Here is a 12,280-nt window from a genome sequence, read left to right as displayed (position 1 = left end):
AGACACACAGGGTATATACTCACTCATAAGTGGGTATTAGGCATATAATATAGGATAAACGTGCTAATATCTGTACACCCTAAGAATCTAATCATGAAAAGAAACATGGCCTTGGATGAAGTAAATTATTTACGATGTTCACTTATAATGTAATGGAGGAGGTCACCAGTTGTGGTTGTGTTCTATATTTTGAAACAATGGAGTAGCTATTGAAATTTGCTGTATTTGTATTAAATCCAATCACAGAAGTTTATTAGGTCATTCTTATAGTCTTTCTGTGGCTGCTGTTGATCTTATGCATCTAATCACACTTGGTGATAGGTATTTTCTGCTGCAAAGTATAGAATGGGATCTCCATCATCTATGTGATCCATTGATTATTGATATCAGATAGGGTGTGATCATGCTTTTCAATGAAGGGTCTCTGAGAAAGTGTGGTGCTTTTGTTTTTCATTTTCACAAATACCTTTAAGTTGTTTGTTTTCAAGCCTGATTTGTATGTCAGTAATTAGGCAAAGCTACAATTGAAGTCTTGATTCTCATATGTCACCCTTCTGAGTACAAGTCCAAGGGTGGAAGATGTTTCCCTAATGTGTTCTATTTTTACCAATATTAATGTTAAAATGCTTAATCGTGTGTATGTAGGTATGTATGACTGTTTGTATGTATATCTATATATATGTATGTACTGTTTGATGTTCCATCCTTCATGGTTCCATTATTTACTATATGACACATGATGTTGAAGTACTGCCTTCTGAGAGAATTATCTAGAGGTGCTAAATAATGTAACAGCAATGATATTTATTTCAAAAAGCATATTGTGTGTGTGTAATGTTACTATGGGTTCTTAGGCCATAACAGATGTGTGAAGACTTGGTGACAGCTTTGTGGGGTTTACTTTGGTCATTGTTTTACAATGTTCAAAGTCATGTTGCCAGTTTTGTTTACCACAGACATTCCCCACTGAGTTCATTGATACTCAAATAAACTTTATTGAAATATTACATCAGTAAACTATTGTCATCTATCCAGATTATAAACCTATTGTCATATAAGGAATAATAAATGTTATATCCAAATTAAAATGATATAATGCTGTCATTTTTTTGAAATGTGTTAGTTCATTCTTAGGAGTAAAGACTTGTTCATAACACTGTGTCAGATCTACAAGTGATTGTCAGAGAATTGTCTCAGTGAGCATAGTTGGTTGTTTCTAAGCCTGATGATTTGAGCTCAATTTCTGGGTAGCCAATATTACTCCTATAGAATTTTTCTAATATTTCTATACTTGGGCCTTTGTATTTGCAAATTCACACACCAGTACATACATAAATCATTTTTAAATCAAAATAAGGGCCAGGTTTTTTCACTTGTCAAAAGACTCTTTGGGTTTCATGTTGAAAACTCATATATGGGATGTAAACAAATAGTAAACAACAATAAGTTGTCCTCTCATGGCACATGTATACTCAAACAATTTTCAATGGATGAAATTAAAGCAAAGGAGAAAACCCACTTACTGACAACATCAGAAATGATTTTGCAATTGTAAATAAATGTAGAATTTGAAGACTTATTACTGTTCATTAAAAGAAAAAAATGTTACCTGTGTACATCTTATTTTATCTTTTCATTCCTTGATTCAAGAATAAGTCATTAAAAATATTTTAGCTTTGCTCAGAGGTGCATCCCTGTCATCCTAGACCTGGGAGTCCATGGCAACCTAAACTTTCTGAGATTATGGTCAGCTTGGTCCACACAGTGAGCTCTCTTTTGTGTTTGTTCGTTCATTTATTTGTTTCTTTTTTAGACAGAATTTCCTTGTGTAGTCTTTGCTGTCCTAGACTTACTTTGTAGACCTGGCTTGCCTCAAATCCAAGTCTCTTCTTCCCTGAGTGCTGGGATTACAGGTGTGTGCCACCATGCCCAGCTCCAAAGAATGAGTTCTAAAACAGGCATGGCTATGTAGAAATATCATGTATTTAAATTATCCCCCAAAATGTACTCTGTATCTCAAATTATAGGGTTTTTCCCCCTCAGGGATAGTGTCCACAGACCTGGGTCCTGGTACTGTTCCTGGTCCTGGTCCTCAGAGCCTAGCTCTTGGCCCAGCTGTGGCCCCAAAATTCTGCTGTCAAGCACTGGCCCTGTTGGGCTTTTTTTTTTTTCTGGGGCTCAATCTATCCCAGTAGACCCTCTGCGCACCAACTACACATCTGGCACCATCTCCTATAGATGGATGCACATGCCCAACTCGCAGGAAACTCTCGACAAAAACAGGCTCCATACCCCTTGGCTAAGCCACCCACTGTGGGCCGATGGGGAGGCCCCATCTCTGAATACATCACTTAAGTTGAGCAAGCAACACGTTTTAAATAATAATATGAAACCAACAACAATAACACAAGAGTGAAAAACAGCAATTTAAAAATATACAAAATTAAGGGAATCTTTTCTCTAAGGGGAGCAGGCGTTGGGTGCAGCTCAGCCAGCAATTGTACCAACTATATGTCTACCTTGGGCAGCGGGGACAGGGGAATGGGTGCCCCCAAGTGCACTAAAGTGGAGAGAAACAGTAGCTCATCCACCAAGTCCACAAGGGCCTGTGCGTCCTCTGATGCTAAAGCAAGAGGTTGCACTGGTCCAGCTTCTGGCAAGACTGGGGATCCTGCAGCCATGGGATCCAGGATCTCAGCATCCTCTTCGGGCTTAGCATCTGCCCCAAAACCAGGCTCCGTTTCTCCTGTGCCACCAAGGTGTCTTGCATGGACATCTCTGCAGTTGAGGCCCCAAGTAGCCCTGGATCTGAGCAAAGAAAGGGGTGAGCCGTCATCTGGGATAAGGGAGAAGGCACGCAGAATGGGGTGAGCTAACCCAAGATGGCCTCTCCATGCCAAGGAAGGCACAGTCCCCTCTCCTACCCGCAGGACAGTCGATTTGACAGTCTTCCTCCTCTGCTTCCTTGGCCAGAGCTTCAGGACACTTCCCCTGTGGGACACGGGGTTGGAATCAGCTGCTACCTCACTAGGCGCCTCCCTCGGGTCCTCATCCTCTTCCTAATTCTCCTCCTTCTTCTCGGGCTTCAGCTTATCTAGGGCTTATCCATTGACCGGAGGATCTCCCCAGATTGGCAGTCCAACTCTACAGTGGGCACATGCATCCTGGCATAGTCCAGCAGCCGTCTCACGATGGCCAGGTCTGGGGGCCCCAGAGAAATCCTGGGGGAATTTCTGCAGCCACTGGGACAAGAACGAGAAGACGGCACTGTGGGTGAGAGCAGGGCAGAGGGACATGGTGTTGGGAGCCTGGCCTCACTTCGTGGCTGCGGCAGGGGGGGAGGCATTGGTATACCCCAGGTCCCTTCCTTTTCTGTCCCTCCCTCTGCTGCTCAAATACCAGGAGCCCAGTGGGAAACCTCTGTCCTCTACCAGCAGGTGAGGTCTCGGGGACAGTCCCTAGGGAGAGAACCACAAAGGTGAGGCTCCTGGCCAAAACTGGCCCTCCACCCTGACCCCAAACGCCCCTACTCACTCACCTCTCACTCCATCCCAAGCCCACTCATGTCTTTGTCTGCTGGTCCACCTGAAGAATCTATACCTGACAGTCCACGGGGGTGTCACCTCTAAGGCCCCATGTCTCCAACCCACCCAGACATCTAGAAGGAACTATTAGAATCTTCCCAGGGTGGGGTTTGGGGGTGCTAGGGGCTTCATCCATAGCAAACACGGCAAATGGGGTCCAGAATTCTTTACATAAATGGGGAAAGGACGCTCAGGGCATGACAAAGTGTGGTGTCTGACATTCCCTGGGGAAGGTGAATGGCCCCTGTTACAGCCCCACCCCAGCCTCAATCGCCCATGTTTGGCCATGTCACTTTAAGGGGCCAGGCCTTAAAGTCTGAGTCCCAGGCTGCTGGGACTCAGATGTCCAGTTCTGTGAGGGCACAGGGCACGGGCCCTGGGAAACAACAGGAGAAGATCTGAGGGCTGGCTAGATCCCTGGCTGGTCTGTCCAGGCTGCTGTTGCTCTCCTACCTTTTCAGGATCTGGTCCAGAACCATCCAGATGATGGCAAACTTTGGATAAAGGGCCAGAAAGAAGCAGAGGGATACCCTGTCTTCCCTCTGCACAGCCGCGGGCAAATAGGGAATCATCTGCTGCACATAGTCCAAGCCATCATTGCTGAGCATGGGGATGCCATGCAGGAAGGCTCACTCCTATTCGCTATGAGGTAGGACCAGGGCAGGAGGGAGGCTCTAAGTGTGCAAACCCCCAGGGGCTCTAACGACCCCTTTCCCTACACCGAAGCGGGAAGCGGACATGATAAGCATCCCTCAGTGTCCCCACAGGAACACTCTCTCAGGCTGCGTCCATAGTGGACGGGGGTGGTGGTGGACCAGAAATCTTCCCTGCTGCAGGGCAGCCTTGGTTACCTTGGTCTCCCAGGAAGGAACAGGCCAGAAACATGTCAGTGAGCGCACCACATGTCTCCAGCAGTGGCCCAGGCGACCACCGTTGGCTTCCAAGAGACCTAAGCCTTTGGAGGTCTGGAAGCAGAAGAACAGACTCCTCTCTCCAGCTCCTCTGGACGAGCTGGTCTGTCCAGGCAGCTGTTGCTGCTGCTGGCGTCTGGTTACCTGGCAACTGTGTTCCGAGTTCCAACCGGAACAATGCTGAGGAAGCATGGTCACTTCTTGGAGTCACCTGCCCAAGCCTCCCCCTCATGGGCTCTCCCTGGGGGCCACCAGCCTTGCAGGCTCTGCTGATTAAACCATCAATACTTCCAGAGAGAAAGGATGGAGAAGATGCCTCCCGTCACCACTAGAGGGCAAAAAGACATATGAGAAGGTACAAGGATGAAAAGAAGAGCAGCAGCAGAGAGGGATTGCTACTAGGACTGCATAGAGGTTAAGAGCACCAGGTGCTCTTCCAGAGTCCAGGATTCTCTTCCACCCACCAGTGACAACACAGAGCCAGCACCCTCTGCTGGCGTGCAGATTAATTAGGAGACAATGAAACAGGAAGAATATTGGTCCTGGTACTTGCCCTGGTCCCTGCCATACTGGAGAGAAAACTTATAAATGCAACCAATGTGGTAAATCATTTTTTGTAATACTCCTCTCCAAATGCATGAAAGATCGCACACTGGGAAGAATCCATATGAATGTAATTAGTATGATAAAACCTTTGCCTGTAACTGTCATTTCCTAATAGATAGAAAGAACACACACTCGTGAGAAACCTTGGGAATGCAACCAGTGTGGTAAAAGATTTTCATGTAACAGTCATCTCCTAATACATAAAAGAACCCATACTGTAAAGAAACCATAAAAATATAACCAATGTGGTAAAGCTTTCACATATGATAGTAGTCTCCAAAAACATAAAAGCACACACACTGGAGAGAAAACCTTATGAATGTGCCCAATGCGTCTTCGCATTTCAGAGTAGTCTTTGAACATATAAAATAACACGCACTGGAGAAAATCTTATTATTGTAATCAGTATGGTTTCACCTTTGTACAACACAGTCATCTCCTAATACATGAACAAATGGATACTGGAGAAAAACTTTATGAATATAACCAATGCTTAAAGGCTTTCCATGTAAAAGTCATCTCCTAAGAAAACATATTGGAGTGAAATCCTATGAATGTAACCAATGTGGCAAAGCATTTGCATGGCAGAATAATCTACAAAGATGAGATTCTGATCATCTATGTGGTCTATTGCTTATTAATATCAGGCAGTATGTGATCATACTCTTCAAGGAAGGGTCTCTAAGAAAGTGTGGTGCATTTGATTTTCATGTTTTCACACATTCCTTTAAACATTTGTTTTCAAGCCTTGCTTGGATGTCAGGAATTAGTCAAGGCTACATTTGAAATCTTGGATTCCCATCGGCCACCTTTCAGAGTACAAACGCATGGGTGGAAGATGTTCCCCCAATGTGTTTTGTTTTGTCAATGTATTTTTACCAACATTAATGTTAAAATGCTTGAAGTTCCATGCTTCCTCATGTTCCCTTATTTACTATATGGCACATCATCTTGAAGCACTGCCTTCCCTCTAAGAGAATTATAAAGAGGTGCTGGATGATGTAACAGCAATGAGATTTATTTTAAAAAGTCATGTTTTGTGTGTGTAATGTAAACTATGGGTTCTTGGGCCTTAACAGATATGTGAAGAGTGTGTGACAGATTTGTGGGGTTTATTTTGACCATTATTATATGATGGTCAAGGTCATGTTGCCAGTTTTGCAAACCACAAACATTCTTCACTGAGCTCATTGATTCTCAAATAAACTTAGTTAAAACATTACATCAGTAAAATACTGCCCTATATTCTGAGTATAAACATATTGTTATCTATGGATTGGAGAAAATGTAATTATTAGAATAATAAATGCTATTTGCAAATGAAAATGATTTACTGTGTTTGTGTTTTGGAATATGTTAGTTCATTCTTAAGTGCAAAGAGTTGTTCATAACTCTTTCTCGTAACTACAAGTGAATGTCAGATAATTACCAATGGATAAAGTTAGTTGTGGTTATGCATAATGATTTGAGCTCAAAATCTGGGTAGCCCATATTACTCCTACATATTCTTATAATATTTCTATACTCGGGATGTTGTGTATGCAAACTCACACACCAGCACATACATAAATAATTTTTAAGCCCAAATAAGGGTCAGGGTGTTCACTGGCCAAAAGATTCTTTGGGTTTCTGGTTTACAAATCACACAGGGGATGGAGATAGAAAACAGCAATAAGTTGTCCTCTCACTGGCACATACACACCATGATATAGGTATATACATACAAACACACTCAAACATTTCAAATGGATGAACAAAGCAAAGAACTCACTTATTGACAACATAAGAAATGATTTGGAAGTATAAATAACTAGAATTTGAAGAATTATTATATTTTATTAAAAGAATAATGGTTCCTTTGTACATCTTATTTTATCCTTTCATTTCTTGATTCAAAGATAAATCATTTTAAAAACATATCTCATCTGAGGCTCAGAGGTGCATCCCTGTCACCCTAGACCTGGGAGTCAGTGGCAGGTCCTCTCTCTGAGGTTGAGTCCAGTATGGTCCACAGAATAAATTATTTTTTTTCTTTGTTTCTTTTGGAGGGAGAATATGCTTGTGTATCCTTGGCTGTCCTGGACTCTTTTTATATACCAGGCTGGTTTTAAATTCACTGAGATCTGCCTGCTTCTTGCTCCCTGAGTGCTGGCATTACATGTGTGTGCCACCATGCCTTACTCCACAAATTGAGTTCTAAAACAGCCATGGCTATGTAGACATATCCTGTCTCCAAATGATTCCAAAAGGTAGACTAGATCTCAAATTATGGGTCTTTTTCCAATATAAATGACTTTTTTTACAAATTCTTTTGTTACATTTACTTAAATCAAAAGAACTGTGGTAACAATGAAAATAAGAAGCAATGTGGAAAGTCCATTCATTCAGCAGTAAAAAACCATTGATTCCTTCTCCAGACATTTATCCAGGACATCACATTCAAGTGCTAGGAAACAGGTGGGGCAATGCAGCATCTTCATCCTCTGTATTATAATGGCACCAGTGGGAACTAGAGGGTTAGTGGCACTGCTCCTTTTTAAACCCAGTTTAATTCCCAGCACTCACATCACATGGCTCAGAACTACCTGTGTTTCTAAGTAGAGAATATCAGATGCAGTCTTCTGGTCTCCTAGAGGACAAGACAATGAAAATGGAGAAAAAGACACATGAACATATGATTCCCTGATATAAAACATATGTTCTTCACATATATCTTATTTTTTTTCTCTAAAAATTAAAAGTTATTTAATTTAGGTGCATAAGTTTTGCCAATGTATATACCATATTCATGCTCAGTATCAGTGGAGGCCAGAGAGAATGTCTGTTCCCCCATGACTGTAGTTACAGAGAGTTGTGAAGTATCTCTTGCAGAGGCCATGTGGTTGTGCAGGCAGCGCTCTTAGGTGCTGAGCCATCTATTCTGCCTTAGCAACATATCTTTAGTGGGTGTTTCTTGTATGCAGCAGAAATATGGATCCTTTTTTTCCTGTCCATTCTGTTAACCTGTGCCTTTTCAATAGGGACTTGATACCATTGATGGTGAGAGATATTAATGAAGTGAAAGCTTCATTTAAAAAAGCTAACTGTAACACCTGGTGAAAACCTCATTTCCACCTCCCACAGTGAGACCAAGTGCCTGGCCTAGAGTACAGGCCCTGAGCTTGAACTAGCCTACTTTCTTGACCTCTCTAAGTGGTTCTAGAGAGAAATGGTACCTATGGTCTCAGGGTCCATCTGTTCTTTGTCCCAGAAGCTGAGAGCCAGTTCCCAAACCACCAGTTTTCTTTATCAGAAACAACATACAGTGTTTTATGAGAACATGAAGATATTAAAAAAGAAATTAAGTAATTAACACTCATAAAAATGAGTTCATGTGGTATTTTTGTGCTGTATAAAATTCTCAAATCTTTTATTCAACTAAATTATGATGAGTTTTGTTTGTTTTGGCCTTGGTTATCCTGGAACTCACTCTGTAGACCAGACTAGCCCCTAACTCACCAAGAATCCTCTGCCTCTGTTTCTAGAGTGCTGGGATTAAAGGCAAGAGCCACCCACCATCCAGATAATTCTGATTATTTTTTACATAACAATATGACTGTTAATTTTATTCAAACATTATTAATGGTTTATTTTGTTTTAAATTATGTGTTTGTATAAATGTAGGAAGACAGCCAACATTATCCTATATACTTAAATGTTTATATGTGCATACATGTATGATACACATAAACACAAACATACATATATGTATATATAGAGTGTGAATGTTCACACAGATTATATTTCTGCATTATTGCTCAGTTTTTTTAATGAAATAGTATTTTTTAAAACATGTGTTGAAAGATTATGGTGCACATGCCTGTAATATCAACATTTGAAAGAGGAAGAGAATAAGGAGCTCAGAAGATCTTCAGCTCTATACCAAGTTACATGCTCATTGCTTCTAGTAAAATAGAAAGCATTTATAGGTTTATTTTTAAAGATTTATTTTTAAGTTTATTTTATTTTTAATTAAGTATATTGTAGGGATATGTGTGGAAGATTGTTCACTGTAAGTGCAGGTATCCCTGGAGGCCAGAAGATAATTTCAGACTCCCTGAAGTTTAAGTTAAAGGAGCTTGTGACCTGACTGGTGGACACAGAAGGAAGTGAAATTTGCTACCCTAGAGCAAAGGCTCATTTATTTGTTAAGAGCCCTTGTTGCTCTTGAGGACCTGAGTTTGAATGTGTAAAGTTTAAGAACTCTGCCAACAAAAGATCTCCACTTTAAGTTGTTAATTACACCCTAATTGTAGGCTGAATGTCTCTTCTCTCATTGGAAGTACCCTGCTGTTTAAGGTTGCAGCCCTCCCAGTCTGGATAGCCATTCTGAGCTGGACATTAAGGTGCAGGACTCTCACTCCCCATCAGAGCCTAACTATATCTGTAGAGTGCCTTTAGACAAAGATGCCAATGACCACATTTGATACATGCGGCCTTGGACACAGATCCCATCTAACTCTCCATTCCCTTCACCTAAAGGATAATTAGGTATTGTGTTCCTGTTCCTATGATAGGATTGTGCTGTTTAATGCAAATCAAGCATCTTAGAAGTGACTAATTTTAAATAATTATGCAACCTATCCTTGGAGCACTTCCCCAATTTCAAGGAGTATATAGCTTTTATTTTCTGGAATTAAAATTGAACTTGCTTTCTACAGGGGTTCCCAGAATGGCCAATCGCTTTCATACTTGCTCGCCTTCCAAGCTTTACACCCAATCTTCTCTCCCTCCTGCCTTCCTGGGTTGGTGGGAAACAGCCCCTGAGGCAGGAGGAGAACCATCTTATCTCTGTAATGCTTAGGATCAAAAGTTTCAAACATCATAGCATTTCATATTTCAGATGTTTCTGGATGTGAGATGCCCCATCAACCAGTGACTTGGGGGGAACTCTATAAAATGAGTTACAGCTAATGTTTATTTCACAGTAATGTTGCAGGCATGATTCAGTGTACGGAATTTTCTGAGCCAAGCAGATTGGTTGATGGAGAAGAAAGAAGAGCAGAAATTTGAGTCCAGCCTGGGTAACTGCCCTCCCTCACAGAAAAGAAAGAAGATATAAAGAAAAAGAAAAAAATATATAATCTTCTTTGCTACCTTTCTTCCTTGTGGGTTCATTTGATAATCATTACTCAATGGAGAACATGCTGCTATCTAAAGTTTGTATTTCCTGAGATGTAGGTTTCAAGCCTGGGACAAATGGGAGAGGTGCCTATTTAACATATTAAAACTGTTCTAGCTGCCAATTTTCTCTCAGAAATCCCTCAGTCCTTACTAATTGTAATATGGTTTTCTTGGCTGACATCCCCCAATCTCTACCCTGAATTTTTCTGCCCAGGGTGTCTGGGCTAACCTCTCTTTCCCATATCAACTTGTAGATGGTTTAACAAGGTCAGATAAGATGTTTTTAATGGCTCTGATGTAAATAATTTTAGAAGACCATGTGAAGTTAGGAAAAGTACACTCTTAATAGTAAAGCCAGGAACTCTTTAAGGTTGATGAGCAGAAACAAAAGCCCCAGGTAGCACTTACTGCCTGGGCACTCTCCAGCTGGGCCTGTAACTGAGACAGCAATTGATTTCCTAATATTTGTTTTTGCCCTCAGCTTCTTGATATGATTTAATAAAAGTTATTAATGAGCAGGTACAAACCCCTTCAATATTTAAAGGAGAGTTGGCTGATTGTTTTTTTACATATAAAAGTTTAGATTTGTGATACTTCTAAGACTTGTGTAAGATTATTTTTTTATTATAATTGATTCTTAGTTACCCCAAATTTCAGCTTGCCAATAAAGAAAACCTGGCTGAGAAGTTACATTTCTTGGGCATCTTGTTAATTGATCACAAGTTAGTTACTTACAAGTGTATATCAGGTCTTGGGAAAAACTTGTTTTTCATATTTGTTTTTCATCTGTAATACGTAAAACATTTGATTATGTGAAGGTATTGGAGGCTTTGTGGTTTTTTTGCATATATTCATTGTACTCATTCACTGAAAGAAAAATAGAATGTAACCACATTGTGTGTTTAATACTGCTTGAAAGATTTTACTGGGATTGATAAGGTGTGGTGAAAAGAGTAAAAGTGTGGTTTGAACTGGCACTCTGGGTCTTGTTCAATCCACCAAGATGTATGTATGTAGGATGGTTTGGACCTCACTCTTTGGAGTTTGTTTCATCCACAAAGATGTATGTATATGTATATATGTAAGGTTGGGATAGAACTTGCTCTTTTGTGTTTGTTCCATCCATCATGATATATGTATATGTAAGTAAGGTGGTTTAGTGCTGGCTCTTTGGAGTTTGCTCCATCCACTAATATGTATGTACGTAAGGTGGTTTGGCACTTACTCTTAGGAGTTTCTTCTATCACCAAGTTGTATATATGTAGGATGGATTGAATCTCGCTCTCTGGAGTTTGCTTCATCTACCCAGTATGAGAATGTGTTTGTATATATGTATGTATGCAGGCACGAATGTATGTATGTATGCATGTGATTGTGTACAGTAAAAGAAGCCTGTAAGAGAAGGTAAATAAAGAGAAGCTTAAATAAAGAGAAGAAACTTTTTGAAACCTACCTGCTGGAGTCTGTCGTACTTCATCTTTAAGAATAAGTGTGTGTGTGTGTGTGTGTGTGTGTGTGTGTGTGTGTGTGTGTGTACCTGAGGGCTACATATGATCAGGGGTTTTAGGGTTTCTCCATGCATGGTTATTGGTTACAGTATCAATCTCTGCAAGGGTCCCAGGGTCCAGTATTTCGGGGTCTCTGTCTCTTTTTGGATCTCCTTTCCCCTCTAGGTCTTTCTTTCTTCCCATTCTTTTTTTTTTTTTCAATGCAGTTTATTCAGGAACATTGAACAATCCTCGGACCCCGGGGAAAGCCAGCCCACAGCTTAAATAGCCTCTGGGTAGCCAACCCAGGCGTGCCACGGGGGCAATGCAGATAGGTCCACATACATGGAAGCAAGCCAGATCCTCGGCCTTAGCCAAATGTGGAGTTGTTCGTGACAGAGAGCACTCACCATCGGGAAGGTGGAAGGCGGAAACCAGCTCCATCTTTAAGGCATAGCATTCCGCAGCTCTCTACAGTTCCCCCTTTTTGTTTTAGACGCATCAGGCAAGAGTAGAGGTCTGATCCCAT

This window comes from Meriones unguiculatus, assembly GCF_030254825.1.
Source record: "Meriones unguiculatus strain TT.TT164.6M chromosome 13 unlocalized genomic scaffold, Bangor_MerUng_6.1 Chr13_unordered_Scaffold_28, whole genome shotgun sequence".
Taxonomy (NCBI): domain Eukaryota; kingdom Metazoa; phylum Chordata; class Mammalia; order Rodentia; family Muridae; genus Meriones; species Meriones unguiculatus.
Note: the sequence above shows the minus strand (reverse complement) of the source record.